Below are 13,228 nucleotides of genomic sequence, written 5' to 3' on the forward strand. Positions count from 1 at the left end.
TGAGCTGTTCCAATGTGAAATGCCGGAAACACAGACACACAGACGACACAAAACAAGAGGTGGCAATGTATTCATTAATTGCATTTAATCAATTAGCTCATTATCACTCATGCATTGTCCAACAGGTGTTGAAATAATGGGATTAAAAGGGGAGATCCCTTCAGAAAGACAGAAACAATGGCAAACACAAAAAACACTTTTGGAATCTGATTTTAGTCAACACATAAGGAAAGGGTGCACCGGTCCTGGAAATACTGCAATACCAGGTCAATGCGTGGAGTGGACAGAGCAAGCTCTATTTCCATCTCCCTGTTCTAAAAATCCATTTAATATATGGTCCCCAGATAGGGGACGTATCAGATATTAAACTGATAAGAACAGATTTTTCTTTTTTCAGTTGGCTACCCCCTCGCGGGGGTGTCAATGATTTATTACTTAAAATTCAAAAAAATTAACAATAAATTACAGCTTTTTACAATGAATTACAGTAATAAAATCAATTTACATAAAAACACATAAAAGGGGACATGGTGGCAAATTCTTATATATTGGAGTTCCATTCTTTTACAAACCATTTATTTGAAAGGGTGGCATTTCTTTTTTTATCTTATAAATAATAAATGTACATCTCGCTAAAACAAAGACCTAAAACATCGTCAACAGATAAAACATCGTGCTTAAAAATCAGGATGTTCCTGGCCTTCCACAGAGCTTCTTTTACGCAGTTCATCGTCTTCCATGCAATAGTCTTTTGGTTCGCGGTTGGGCATCCAAAGAGTCCATATAAAATCATTTAGTAACTCAAGTCCTTTAGGTCTGCCATCTTCTTCATTAGAGGGAATATCTTTATCCAAATATGTTTCGTAAAATCGCAAGTCCAAAAAATATGACGCACGGTCTCCTCAGCCTGGCAGCCTTCCCTCGGGCAGACGGCAGACCTCGCGAATCCTCTCCTGAATTGCAATGCCCGGCATGGAAGACATTGATGAACGCAGCTCCAGGCCAGGTCCATCTGTGTATTAAAAAGATAAAACACATTAACCATTTTGAAGATAAAAGCACAGCGTTCATTATTAAAATTTTCAATATTAGTGACGACTTCATTTCCTCTTATGTCTTTTATAAGTTTCTTACTGTTTATCATGTCATTAAAATTTTTCCCTTTAAAATTAAACAAGGCCACTATTTTCTCTAAAATCACGTAATTTGCTGGTAGATTAAAAGCATAAGGTGAGGTTAAAACAATTTCAAACCACCCCATCCTTCGCATAAAAAACCCAGTATTAAAACGTAGAAAATAAGACCAATGATGTTGTTTAAAAAGAGAATTAAGACAGAAACAAAAGTACTTGATTAAAAGAAACCTATTAAAATCTGGAAAGTCTTTGCCACCCTTTGGTTTGATTTTCATTACCGTCTCACGTTTAAGTTTCTCCATTCTGGAACTCCAAAAGAAGGTAAAACAAGCTTTAGTAATTTTTCTTAATAAAACCGTGGGAGGAGGGAAAACCATGCTTAAGTATAAAAGCAAAGGTAAAATTATCATTTTAATTATTAAAATTTTTCCCTCCATGGTAAGCTTCCTCATGTTCCACATGCATATTTTTTGATTTACCTTCTGCGCCACCATGTCCCAACTGATAAAACCATTGTCGTACTCACTGAAGGAGACACCTAAAATTTTAATATTGTCAGACACAGGAACCGGTATATCTCTAAGAGCCATGCTTCCTATGTTTAAAATATGACTCTTGCTGAAGTTTACTTTAAAACCGGAAGCACAGCAATAAAACTCGATTTGCCTAAGGGTTCTCTGAAGCGACAGGGCGTCCCTACATAAAACCGCCACATCATCCATGTACCCCACTGCTTTGGCCTCTACGCCGCCTCCCCCGGGCAGGGGGACTCCACGGATACACTTATCGCGGCGAATTGCGCATAAAAGAGGCTCCAGTGCACATATAAAGTGGGGACAAGGGACACCCCTGCTTCACCCCAGAGTTTAAAAATAGGTCCTGTGTCTTAAAACCATTCACTAAAATTTTGCTGGTGCATTCTCTGTAAAAGGCTTTAATAGATAATAAAAATCCTTCAGGTATACCCATACGTTCTAAAACCTTAAAAAGATAAAAATGAGAGACACGGTCGAACGCCTTCTCAAAGTCTATAGATAAAATGGCTAGTTTACCTTTTCTAGACCTCGTGTCCTCAATCACGTCTTTTATTAGGTTTAAATTATCCCAGATGCTGCGGCCTGGCACCCCACACACCTGGTCAGAGTGTATAATGTGGGGTATTATGGCTTTTAATCTATTTGCACATATTTTAGCCATAATTTTGTAGTCGTTATTTAGAAGGGTTATTGGTCTCCAATTCTTTAAAACTGCGATGTCACCCGTCTTATACAGCAGGGAGACCTCACCCTTCCGCCAGGACTTAGGCAGCTTCTTGGAATTAAAAACATCAGAAAAAAGGTTAAAAAGATCCTCTTTTAAAATGTCATAAAATTTTACATAAAACTCACTGGGTATACCATCCGGTCCGGGAACCTTCCCTGTTTTAAAACTCTTAACAGTTTCTAAAACCTCCTGCTCCGTCAGCTCCTTTAATAAAAAATTCTGGGAGACAGGGTCTAAAACAGTAGTAATCTCCTTCAGTGAGTCACGCATAAAATTATGATCCACAGTCTTAACATTAAAAAGGTCAGTGTAAAACTCATGAACTTTACTTAAAAGACCCTGTACATCTGACACACCTTCTATATTTTTGATAATTCCCTTTTTGTTATTTATTTTCTTAAAAAAGTACCTGGAGCAGGTCTCGTTCTCCTCCACATGTTGTATTTTTGAACGGAATATAATCTCTTTACCTTTCTGCTCCAGGCACTGGGCTATCTCCTTTTTCAAATTGGTGATGTCATCTTTAACGTCTATGTCATGATCTTGCATTTTGTACAGGGTCTGCAGACGGGTATTGAGAATTTAAAAAAAAGCGTATTTCTCTTTGGCTTTCGCCACGCTTTTCTTAATTAAAAAAATTTTAATTTTCTTTTTCATTTTCTCCCACCATGCACTGATGGGAGTACGTGTGTCTCTTACCCGCCTGCTTTCTTGGTAAAATTCAATAAAATCTGCTAAAACCTGTGGATCGTCTAAAAGGGAAACATTCATCTTCCAGGACTTTTTACATACAATATTATTAAGATCATGCTTTACTTTAAAAGATAAAAGCCTGTGATCTGAAAACACATTGGTTAAAACTTCACAATTAAAAGGCAGTAAATTTTCAGAACAAAAGATAAAATCAATCCTGGAGCTACAGGTGGCGTTGCTCCAGGTAACGCCGGCTTCCTCTGGACTGCTCCTGTTACATTCTTTGTATATGTCTTTTAATTTAAAATCAGTCACGATATCCTTGAGCAGTCCAGAGGTTTTGTCATAGTTCCTACTCGTACTGTTGGTAAGCCGGCGTTCTCCTCTCAGGATACAATTAAAATCACCTGCGAGGATAAAAGGCTCAGATGTGTTGATAAAAAGCGGTAAAATCTCCAGCATCCTCGCTCTTTCGTTCTTTTCTGGTGATCCGTAAAAATTTAAAAACTGCCACTTTACACCATCAATAAAAGCTTTAACCATTAAAATACGTCCTGGTAAGACTTCTTGAATAAAATCAATTAAAACGTTTCCCTTAAAAAGAATGGCGACCCCTGCTGATCTGGACTCGTTGGATCCAGACCAGACGGATGGACCATACTTCCAATCCTTTTTGTAATTTTCATATCTCATTGTATGGGGAATGCCGCACTCCTGCAGGAAAAATACAGAGGCTGCCAGGCAAGATAAAAAATTGAAGAGAGCAACCCTTCTCACTTTTGACTTGGCGCCCCTCACGTTGAGGGAGATTCCCATGAGCTCAGACATCGTGGAGAGGAAAAAGCAAAAATTCTGATTTTAAAATAATAAATAATAGGCGTACTTAAAATCAGATTGCTCCTCCACCAGCAATACCCGAAACCTCACTTGAACTCATGGCCCCGCCCTCATCCGACTCAACTGAAAAGAGGGACGAGGCAGGAGAAGAACTACTGTCGCTGAGAGCTGAGCCAGCAACACTCACCTCATACACGGGGAGCCCAGACTCGCACAGCCTCACCTGGGTCTCTCTCGGTTGACCGACTGGGTCCATGTCTGGTGGGTCCCCCAAGGGCCCCGCCTCTCCCCCCTGGCCCCGTGAAGGCCGGTCTAGAGGGGGAGGTTGTGCGCATGGCGGGGTGTCCGATAATACGGAGGGAGCAGTGCCCGTCCTCCTCACCAGTCCAGGCGAGGAGGGGGTCCCAGGAGGAGCCACATCTTTCCGCACGGACGTATCCATCTGCTCCTCCCCTGTCTCCCTCCTACTGGCACGCTCTTGCTTCCCCTTTTTTCGGGGACCAACCTGTACCCAGTTTTCTCCTTCCGAGTCGGTCTCTAGAGACCCAGGATTAGGAGCAGGCCCGGCACCGCCTGAGCAACCAGCCGTCTGGGATGCCACAGATTCATCGATGGCCTGCTCCTTTTCTGCCTTCCTCTTGGACTGCCGTTTTTCCTTGGCGCTGGGCTCCTTATTATCCCCTGAGGTCGCTGGCTGAGAGGCACCTGTTTTGGCTTCGGCTGGCCGTACTCTTGAAGCCCAGGTACCTCTCTGCTCTTTCGCCGCAACAGCTTGCTCTCCTCCTTGAGGACGGGACTGCTCTGCTGGTGGAGCACGTGGGGGCACCTCGGGTTGCTCATCTTCTTCGCCTCGGTACCTATGTGGACAAGCATAATAAAGATGACCAGTTTTTTGACAAAAATTACATTTTTTCTCTTCTGTACATTCTCTCATTGTGTGTTGTTTACTTCCACAGTTCCTGCAGGTGACATCGCAGTTAAAACTGGTATGTCCATAGGTACCGCAGGCCCTGCAGAAGTTTGGCATTCCTGAGAAATAGAGGTCGCCATTCACATTCCCAAGTTTAAAACGAGCAGGTGGTAGCTTCGTTTCTTGGGTGGAGGGGTCCTTTATTAGCGTAACAATAAATTTCCATTTGACGGTCCACACACCGCACTCGTTCATAACTCTCCCCAGCAGCTTAACGTTCTTGAACTATGCAGCAAGAAACGCCGCCACTTCCTGATCTTTCACGTATGGGGAATACATTTTAATCACTACGAGTTTGGTTATTTCAAAAGCGTGTTCAATTACCTGGACTCCCAAGGCCATGAGTTCACCTTGTTGCCTCTCAGCTTTTCCCATGGCATCACGGAGGATTCCTTCTCCCATAAAGGTGACATCGTACACTCCACGCCTTGGGTAGTCCTGGATCGCCAAAATCTCGTTCTTGTGGACCGCCAACCGCTTTTCCAAAATATCGTGGACAAGGAACTTGAGACCACGAGTACCGCCTCCACCCTCTGCCAAGATAAATCTTGCAGTATTCCGCAACCGGGCGTATACCGGCACCGCATCAGGTCCGCCTGCCATTTGCGTGGCCAGGTCGGTACCGCACAGCTTGCGCTGCGCCCTTTGGGTTCAAGGAGACACACCAAAGGGCTGGGGGGGGATCGCAACTCGTTGCTCAGGACTAAGCCTCTCTCCCAAATAGCAGCACGGGGGTTAAGTCCAGGCGAACCTGGACGATCCCCCGAGGCCGAGAGAGAGGGTACCTGAGCACCTTCTGACTAAAAACCTCCTGTATAAATACACTTGGTCTTAGCCAAAAGGCCGAGAAGCGATAACCCGAACGGGCCGCGCGTTGCCCGAGCATGCCCGATACTGCTGTTCAGCCCTTGCAGCGATTCAGCCTACTTCTAGGCAATTCCATGGGGCCCTGCAGGCTCACACACTCACAGCTACACGGGAGGTGAATAAAGGCCGGAGAGGAAGCCAGACAGGATTTGCTTCTTTTGCTTGCACCACAATGCAGTGCTGAAAGAGGAGGAATCTACATAAAAACGCCTTCCTGGCAACGCCCAAATGCCCTGCTGCCATGCAGATAAACACTGGCAGCGGCAGCAAGTGCATGCCCACAGCCACCCCTTGTTCCTTCACACCTTGTATCAGCTGTAATCCAGTCCAGTCCAGTGCTGCCTGCTGAGCAGCACTGACCAACACTGCCTGGGCCCAGGCTTTTATCTCTGAGGCCCCATTATGATGTCAGAAAGCTGGCTCTGGCTCCTCAAGGCTCCACTATGACACGTGCAAAGTTCCGTCTGAACTTTATATAAGACGGTGCGGCTCAGTCAGTCACTCAGTGTTGCCTGAGAGGGCAACACTGCAACAGCCGGCCGCCAGGCTGTCTTTTTTTGCACAGCTAGTTGCCTCCAGGAGGCCACAAGAGGGAGACAAGGGACTGCAAAATGGAAAATAAGCATCCACCAACTTTACAGACAACTTCTCCTTGCTCCTACAACCTCCATCCTTGCACAGTTTGTTATTCTTCTAGGTAACATAGTAACAAATCCAAATTGCTGCTCTCTTTGTAGGCAAGCAAGGCTTTGTTGCAACTGCAATTCTTACTCCTTCTTGAAATGTAGGGACGACAGTACATTCCATCACATCCATCTAGTGTACACAGGTAGGTCCATTGTGGCGGGCGGGCGGGCGGCTTTAATGGCTGTTTGCTGTTCCCCTACTCCACCCCACTATTTGACTGTGGTGCTGCATCAATCAGTGGCTGGCTCAGGTGCAGCTCTTTAACTTACCTAAAAGGGAGGGCGGAGAGAAGACAAGGAAGGTGAATGAGCTGTTCCAATGTGAAATGCCGGAAACACAGACACACAGACGACACAAAACAAGAGGTGGCAATGTATTCATTAATTGCATTTAATCAATTAGCTCATTATCACTCATGCATTGTCCAACAGGTGTTGAAATAATGGGATTAAAAGGGGAGATCCCTTCAGAAAGACAGAAACAATGGCAAACACAAAAAACACTTTTGGAATCTGATTTTAGTCAACACATAAGGAAAGGGTGCACCGGTCCTGGAAATACTGCAATACCAGGTCAATGCGTGGAGTGGACAGAGCAAGCTCTATTTCCATCTCCCTGTTCTAAAAATCCATTTAATATATGGTCCCCAGATAGGGGACGTATCAGATATTAAACTGATAAGAACAGATACTACACTTGATCTTAGCCAAAAGGCCGAGAAGCGATAACCCGAACGGGCCGCGCGTTGCCCGAGCCTGCCCGATACTGCTGTTCAGCCCTTGCAGCGATTCAGCCTACTTCTAGGCAATTCCATGGGGCCCTGCAGGCTCACACACTCACAGCTACACGGGAGGTGAATAAAGGCCGGAGAGGAAGCCAGACAGGATTTGCTTCTTTTGCTTGCACCACAATGCAGTGCTGAAAGAGGAGGAATCTACATAAAAACGCCTTCCTGGCAACGCCCAAATGCCCTGCTGCCATGCAGATAAACACTGGCAGCGGCAGCAAGTGCATGCCCACAGCCACCCCTTGTTCCTTCACACCTTGTATCAGCTGTAATCCAGTCCAGTCCAGTGCTGCCTGCTGAGCAGCACTGACCAACACTGCCTGGGCCCAGGCTTTTATCTCTGAGGCCCCATTATGATGTCAGAAAGCTGGCTCTGGCTCCTCAGGGCTCCACTATGACACGTGCAAAGTTCCGTCTGAACTTTATATAAGACGGTGCGGCTCAGTCAGTCACTCAGTGTTGCCTGAGAGGGCAACACTGCAACAGCCGGCCGCCTGGCTGTCTTTTTTTGCACAGCTAGTTGCCTCCAGGAGGCCACAAGAGGGAGACAAGGGACTGCAAAATGGAAAATAAGCATCCACCAACTTTACAGACAACTTCTCCTTGCTCCTACAACCTCCATCCTTGCACAGTTTGTTATTCTTCTAGGTAACATAGTAACAAATCCAAATTGCTGCTCTCTTTGTAGGCAAGCAAGGCTTTGTTGCAACTGCAATTCTTACTCCTTCTTGAAATGTAGGGACGACAGTACATTCCATCACATCCATCTAGTGTACACAGGTAGGTCCATTGTGGCGGGCGGGCGGCTTTAATGGCTGTTTGCTGTTCCCCTACTCCACTCCACTATTTGACTGTGGTGCTGCATCAATCAGTGGCTGGCTCAGGTGCAGCTCTTTAACTTACCTAAAAGGGAGGGCGGAGAGAAGACAAGGAAGGTGAATGAGCTGTTCCAATGTGAAATGCCGGAAACACAGACACACAGACGACACAAAACAAGAGGTGGCAATGTATTCATTAATTGCATTTAATCAATTAGCTCATTATCACTCATGCATTGTCCAACAGGTGTTGAAATAATGGGATTAAAAGGGGAGATCCCTTCAGAAAGACAGAAACAATGGCAAACACAAAAAACACTTTTGGAATCTGATTTTAGTCAACACATAAGGAAAGGGTGCACCGGTCCTGGAAATACTGCAATACCAGGTCAATGCGTGGAGTGGACAGAGCAAGCTCTATTTCCATCTCCCTGTTCTAAAAATCCATTTAATATATGGTCCCCAGATAGGGGACGTATCAGATATTAAACTGATAAGAACAGATTTTTTTTTTTTTTTTTTTTCTTTTTTTTTTTAACAAACTACTCAGATTTGAAATCTTAAAACGCAAAACATAGGTTGAAAGTCTTAGATTTCATCAAAACCATCATTGTAGTATGAATATATAATTTTCATGATCTTATCCATTTTTTAATTGTTATTATTACTTTTTTTCTCTTTTTTTAAAATGTTTTGTTTTCTGTTTTTTTTTAAATTATATTTTAACTTTTTTTTTTTTTTTTTACAGGTATAACAAAGAAGAAAACAATACAAGATTACACATCACAAGGTAAGTACATTCCACATTTCTGGTTTCCAAATCTCATTTGCTCTCACAGTACCTAGTAATAATTTATCTCTCCAAAAATATACATACAGATAGCTTAAACGTAGTTTAAGACAGTTTTCAACAGATAGCTGATCTCTTTTAAATAATACAATATTTCTTGCTTTCCATAAAGCCATCTTAACACATGTAAATATTAACCATACGACTTTAAAATCCTCTTTACCAATGCCCAATCCATAAAAGATCATATTAAAATCAAAATGATCAATTTTGCTCAAATATTTAACTAAGATGCTAACTTTCCTCCAAATCTTTTGTGCAAATGAGCAATTCCAAAAAATATGCGTTGGCGTTTCACTTCCGCTACATCTTACTCTTGGGCATCTTTCATGTCTTACCAAACCTCTTCTATGCTGAAATTCTCTTGTAGGTAAGCAATCCTTCAACATACACCACAACAGGTCCTTATGTTCGTTAGACAAGTAAAACAGGTTAACATTGATCCAAATACCTTGTACAATTCTTACAGAGAAACCTGTTACAGAACTCATAATTTTCCTCTCATCTAAGATCTTTAACACTTTTCTATGATTAGTAATAATACTTAAGTCAGATTTTAACAACTCAAACTCCCTTAAAATTTTCTCTAAAATAATATAATGTTCTGGTGGTAAAAACTTATATGGTCTGTTTAAGTCAATTTCTAACCACTTGTATTTCCTTATATAAAACCCAAGATTATAAATAAGAAAAGTTTTTATCTTTGAACTGGGCCCCAATAAAGTGCTTGTACAATAGGCCAAATATTTAATATACAAAAAAGACCTAATATCGGGGAAGCCTTTCCCTCCTTTATTCTTAGGTTTATACAACTCCTCCCTTTTGACTCTTTCCATATTTGATTTCCATAGGAAATAAAAACAGATTTTAATAAGTTTTTTCATGATATTATTTGGGGGGATAAAAACAGCAGATATGTACAAAATCATGGGGAGTAAAACCTGTTTTATGATCAAAATTTTACCTTCAAGAGTCAAAGTTCGCAAATTCCAAAAGGAAATCTTTTTCCTTACCCTTTCCAGCAAGGATTCCCAATTTTTTATATTCCCACAAGATTCTGAAAAATAAATACCTAAAGTCTTCATGTCATGCATTTTAAGCAACTTACAATCAGGTTCAAGGGTAAATTTCCCAATTGTTAAAACACCGGTTTTATCTAAATTCACTTTGAAACCTGATGCTCCACAGAACCAATCCACTGTTCTTAAAACCCTATTAAAACTTCTAAGATCACGCACCAAAACTGTCACGTCATCCATATATGCAATAACTTTAACTTGTTCATTTTTACAGCCCGGGATGAAAAAACCGTTAATTACTTTATCTTTCCTAAAAGCCTCTAAGAGGGGTTCAATTGCACATATAAATAAGATAGGTGACAGAGGGCAGCCCTGTTTCACCCCACATCGAATATGAACTTTATCAGATAAGGAACCATTAACTGAAATTTTACTAAAACCTCCATTGTATAAGATTTTAATACGATTAATAAAACCCTCTGAACATCCTAATTTGCTTAAAACTGTGAATAAGAAATCGTGTGAAACTCGATCATAAGCTTTTTCAAAATCAAAGGAGATCAAAGCTAAATCCTGATTGCGGTCCTTGCTGTCCCAAATAATATCCCGTAGCAAAACCAAAGAATCGACAATTTTTCTTTTTGGCACAGCGCATGTCTGGTCAACCCCAATTATTGATGCTATCACTTTTTTTAAACGATTACCTAACAATTTTGCATAAATTTTATAATCGGTGTTCAGTAGCGTAATTGGCCTCCAATTCTTGATTAATTTTTTATCACCTTTTTTAAAAATTAAAACAATAAGACCCTCCAACCAGGACTCCGGGATTATTAATGAAGATTCAATTTGAGAAAAAACTTTGAACACATCCTCACCTATTACATCCCAAAATTTTTAATAGAATTCTATTGGTAGACCATCCATACCAGGGGTTTTTAAATTCTGAAAACTATTAATCGTATCTACTATTTCATTTTTAGTAAATTCCTCCTCTAAAAACATCATCTCATCAGTGCTAAGCTTTTTATCTAACAACCCCATAAAATGTTCCTTTAAAGAGGCATCAAGCACCTTTTCGGAAAATAATTCCTCATAAAAATTTTTTGCTTTTAATAATTTTTCTTCACGGTTTGTTTCCCCTTCTAGACACTCAATAAAATCTTTTTTCCCGTTAATTTTTTTAAAAAAGAAATGAGAGCATTTCTCATCCTTTTCAAGGATTCTTACACGAGAGTTGAAAATAATCTCTTTCCCTTTTTCTTTTAATAAATTTTTTATCTGACTTTTTACATCCTCAATTTGATCATCCATTTCTATACCATTGTTTCTAAATAGGTAAAAACACTGGAGCCTAGAACTAAGATCAATGTATAGTTTCTTTTTTGCATAGGCTATCTTCTTCCCATATTTAACAAAGAAGGTTTTAAAACCCCTCTTCAGGAAATCCCACCACTCCAATACATTATTAAACTCGCCCTCTTTTTGTTTTAGTTTATCATAAAACTTACAAAATTCTTCTTTAACCTTACTTCCTTCCAAGAGGGACACATTAAGTTTCCAGTGTGATGGCACCTTACCTTCTGAAACCTCATAATTTAGTGTACATTCAATTAACTTGTGATCTGAAAAACAACTGTCAAAGGATTTAAAAGAAGAACACATCAAATCACTAGATACAAAAATATAATCTAGTCTAGATGAGCATCCACGATTACTCCAAGTAAGCTCATACTCTTTCCTTTTTCCACCTAGTTCCCAGGTATCTTTAAGGTTACAGGCAGAAAGAATATTTTTCAAAACAGATACTGATCCTTCTTTTTTTTTACAGATTTGGCAGTTAAAATCACCACCAATGATGATGGGATCTGAACCAACAATAAACAACTGTAGTAACTCAAAAAGGTGAATTCTCAATTTTTTTTCTGTATTTGCATATATGCAAAAACACTTGATTTTTTTGCTATCTTTTAAAACCTCCACCATAAGTATGCGCCCTGGGTATATTTCTTCATGCCTAACAATTTCCCAATCTTTAGAACATAAAAAAACCTATCACGTCACTTTTGAATTCGTTTCCACCTGAAAAACAAGATTTACCTTTCCATATACCTTGTAGATACTTATAACATAATCTCTTTTCTAAATTACATTCCTGTAAGAAAACAAAGTCATAATTTTCATTATTAAAAAAATCATAAATGGCTGTACGTTTATATTGGTTATTAAACCCCTGAACATTCAGGGAGGCAGCCCTGATCATCTTTTAACCAAGATGCCAGGGCTTTCTCCCCCACCCTCATCGATAAATGGTGGAGAAGCATCAATCTTCAGATCTTCAGCTCCAGATGAGTCAGAGGGAGAAATATCTCCAAGAAGATCATAAACCTTGCTTTTCTTCCCACTTTGGTCAGTCTCTTCATCACTCACTTTCTCTTCTTCTCTAGTATATCTTTTTAAACTTTTTGTTGCCACCTCCATCTCCTCCTGAGCACCAGACGAACCTGCTTGCCCAGGGGGTGAAAGGGGAGTCTCCAACACCACAGTTAATTCCTCTTTTTTCTTCTCCTTTTTCTCTTTTGATATTTTTTTCTCTTTTTCTACCACTAAAGCCTCCACACCTGAGGATTTTGTTTTCCCCTGGGAGCTCTTTTTATCCTTCTTTTTTTCCTCTTTTTTTTCCTTGCCCTTATTCTGTACCACAGAACCTATAGGAGCCTGCGCCTCTTCTGGAGGCACGAAGTCCTCATCTGACAAAATTTCCTCCACTCTTTTTTTAGGACAATCTGTTTCCTGATGAACGGAATCATGGCATTTCATGCAACGCTTACAGGCCATGTCAGCATGTCCATATTTGCGACATCTACGACAGTATTGGGGCATCCCCGTAAAAAAAAGATAACCCCTACTCCTGTTGATGAAAATAATAGGGGGTGGTCTCAGAACACCCCCCTCAGCAGTCGGATCTTTTTTAAAGACCACACTGTAGATCCTTTTCCCATTCCATGCACCGAAATTAGTAATCCCATGTTTCTTAAGGGTCACCTTCTCACAAAAGTTGTACAAAAAAGATGTGACTTCCATATCAGAAATAAATGGGTTGTACATTTGCACTGTCAGCAGTTTATATTGATATTGAAACAAAGGAAGGACCTTTACTCCCTCCAACATAGCATGTCCTCTATTTCGCTCATAGAGAGCATACGCTGCTTTACAAATCCCACAAGAGTTCAAAGTAACATCGTGAATTCCACGGGAGTTAAACGATTGAACACAAAAATAATCCCCATCCTTGATCTTC

General features: G+C 40.9%; 1 non-coding gene and 2 pseudogenes across 1 annotated transcript; all 3 read right to left on the reverse strand.

Moving 5' to 3' along the window:
* Positions 1-229: 229 nt before the first annotated feature.
* Positions 230-455, reverse strand: LOC142733598 (U2 spliceosomal RNA; annotated as a pseudogene).
* Positions 456-6,988: 6,533 nt separating this feature from the next.
* Positions 6,989-7,179, reverse strand: LOC142733593 (U2 spliceosomal RNA). Its single transcript, XR_012880214.1, has one exon. It is a non-coding gene; the product is annotated as a U2 spliceosomal RNA (small nuclear RNA).
* Positions 7,180-8,409: 1,230 nt separating this feature from the next.
* LOC142733603 (U2 spliceosomal RNA) lies at positions 8,410-8,630 on the reverse strand (annotated as a pseudogene).
* Positions 8,631-13,228: the final 4,598 nt, after the last annotated feature.

This window comes from Rhinoderma darwinii, unplaced genomic scaffold (assembly GCF_050947455.1).
Source record: "Rhinoderma darwinii isolate aRhiDar2 unplaced genomic scaffold, aRhiDar2.hap1 Scaffold_965, whole genome shotgun sequence".
NCBI lineage: Eukaryota > Metazoa > Chordata > Amphibia > Anura > Rhinodermatidae > Rhinoderma > Rhinoderma darwinii.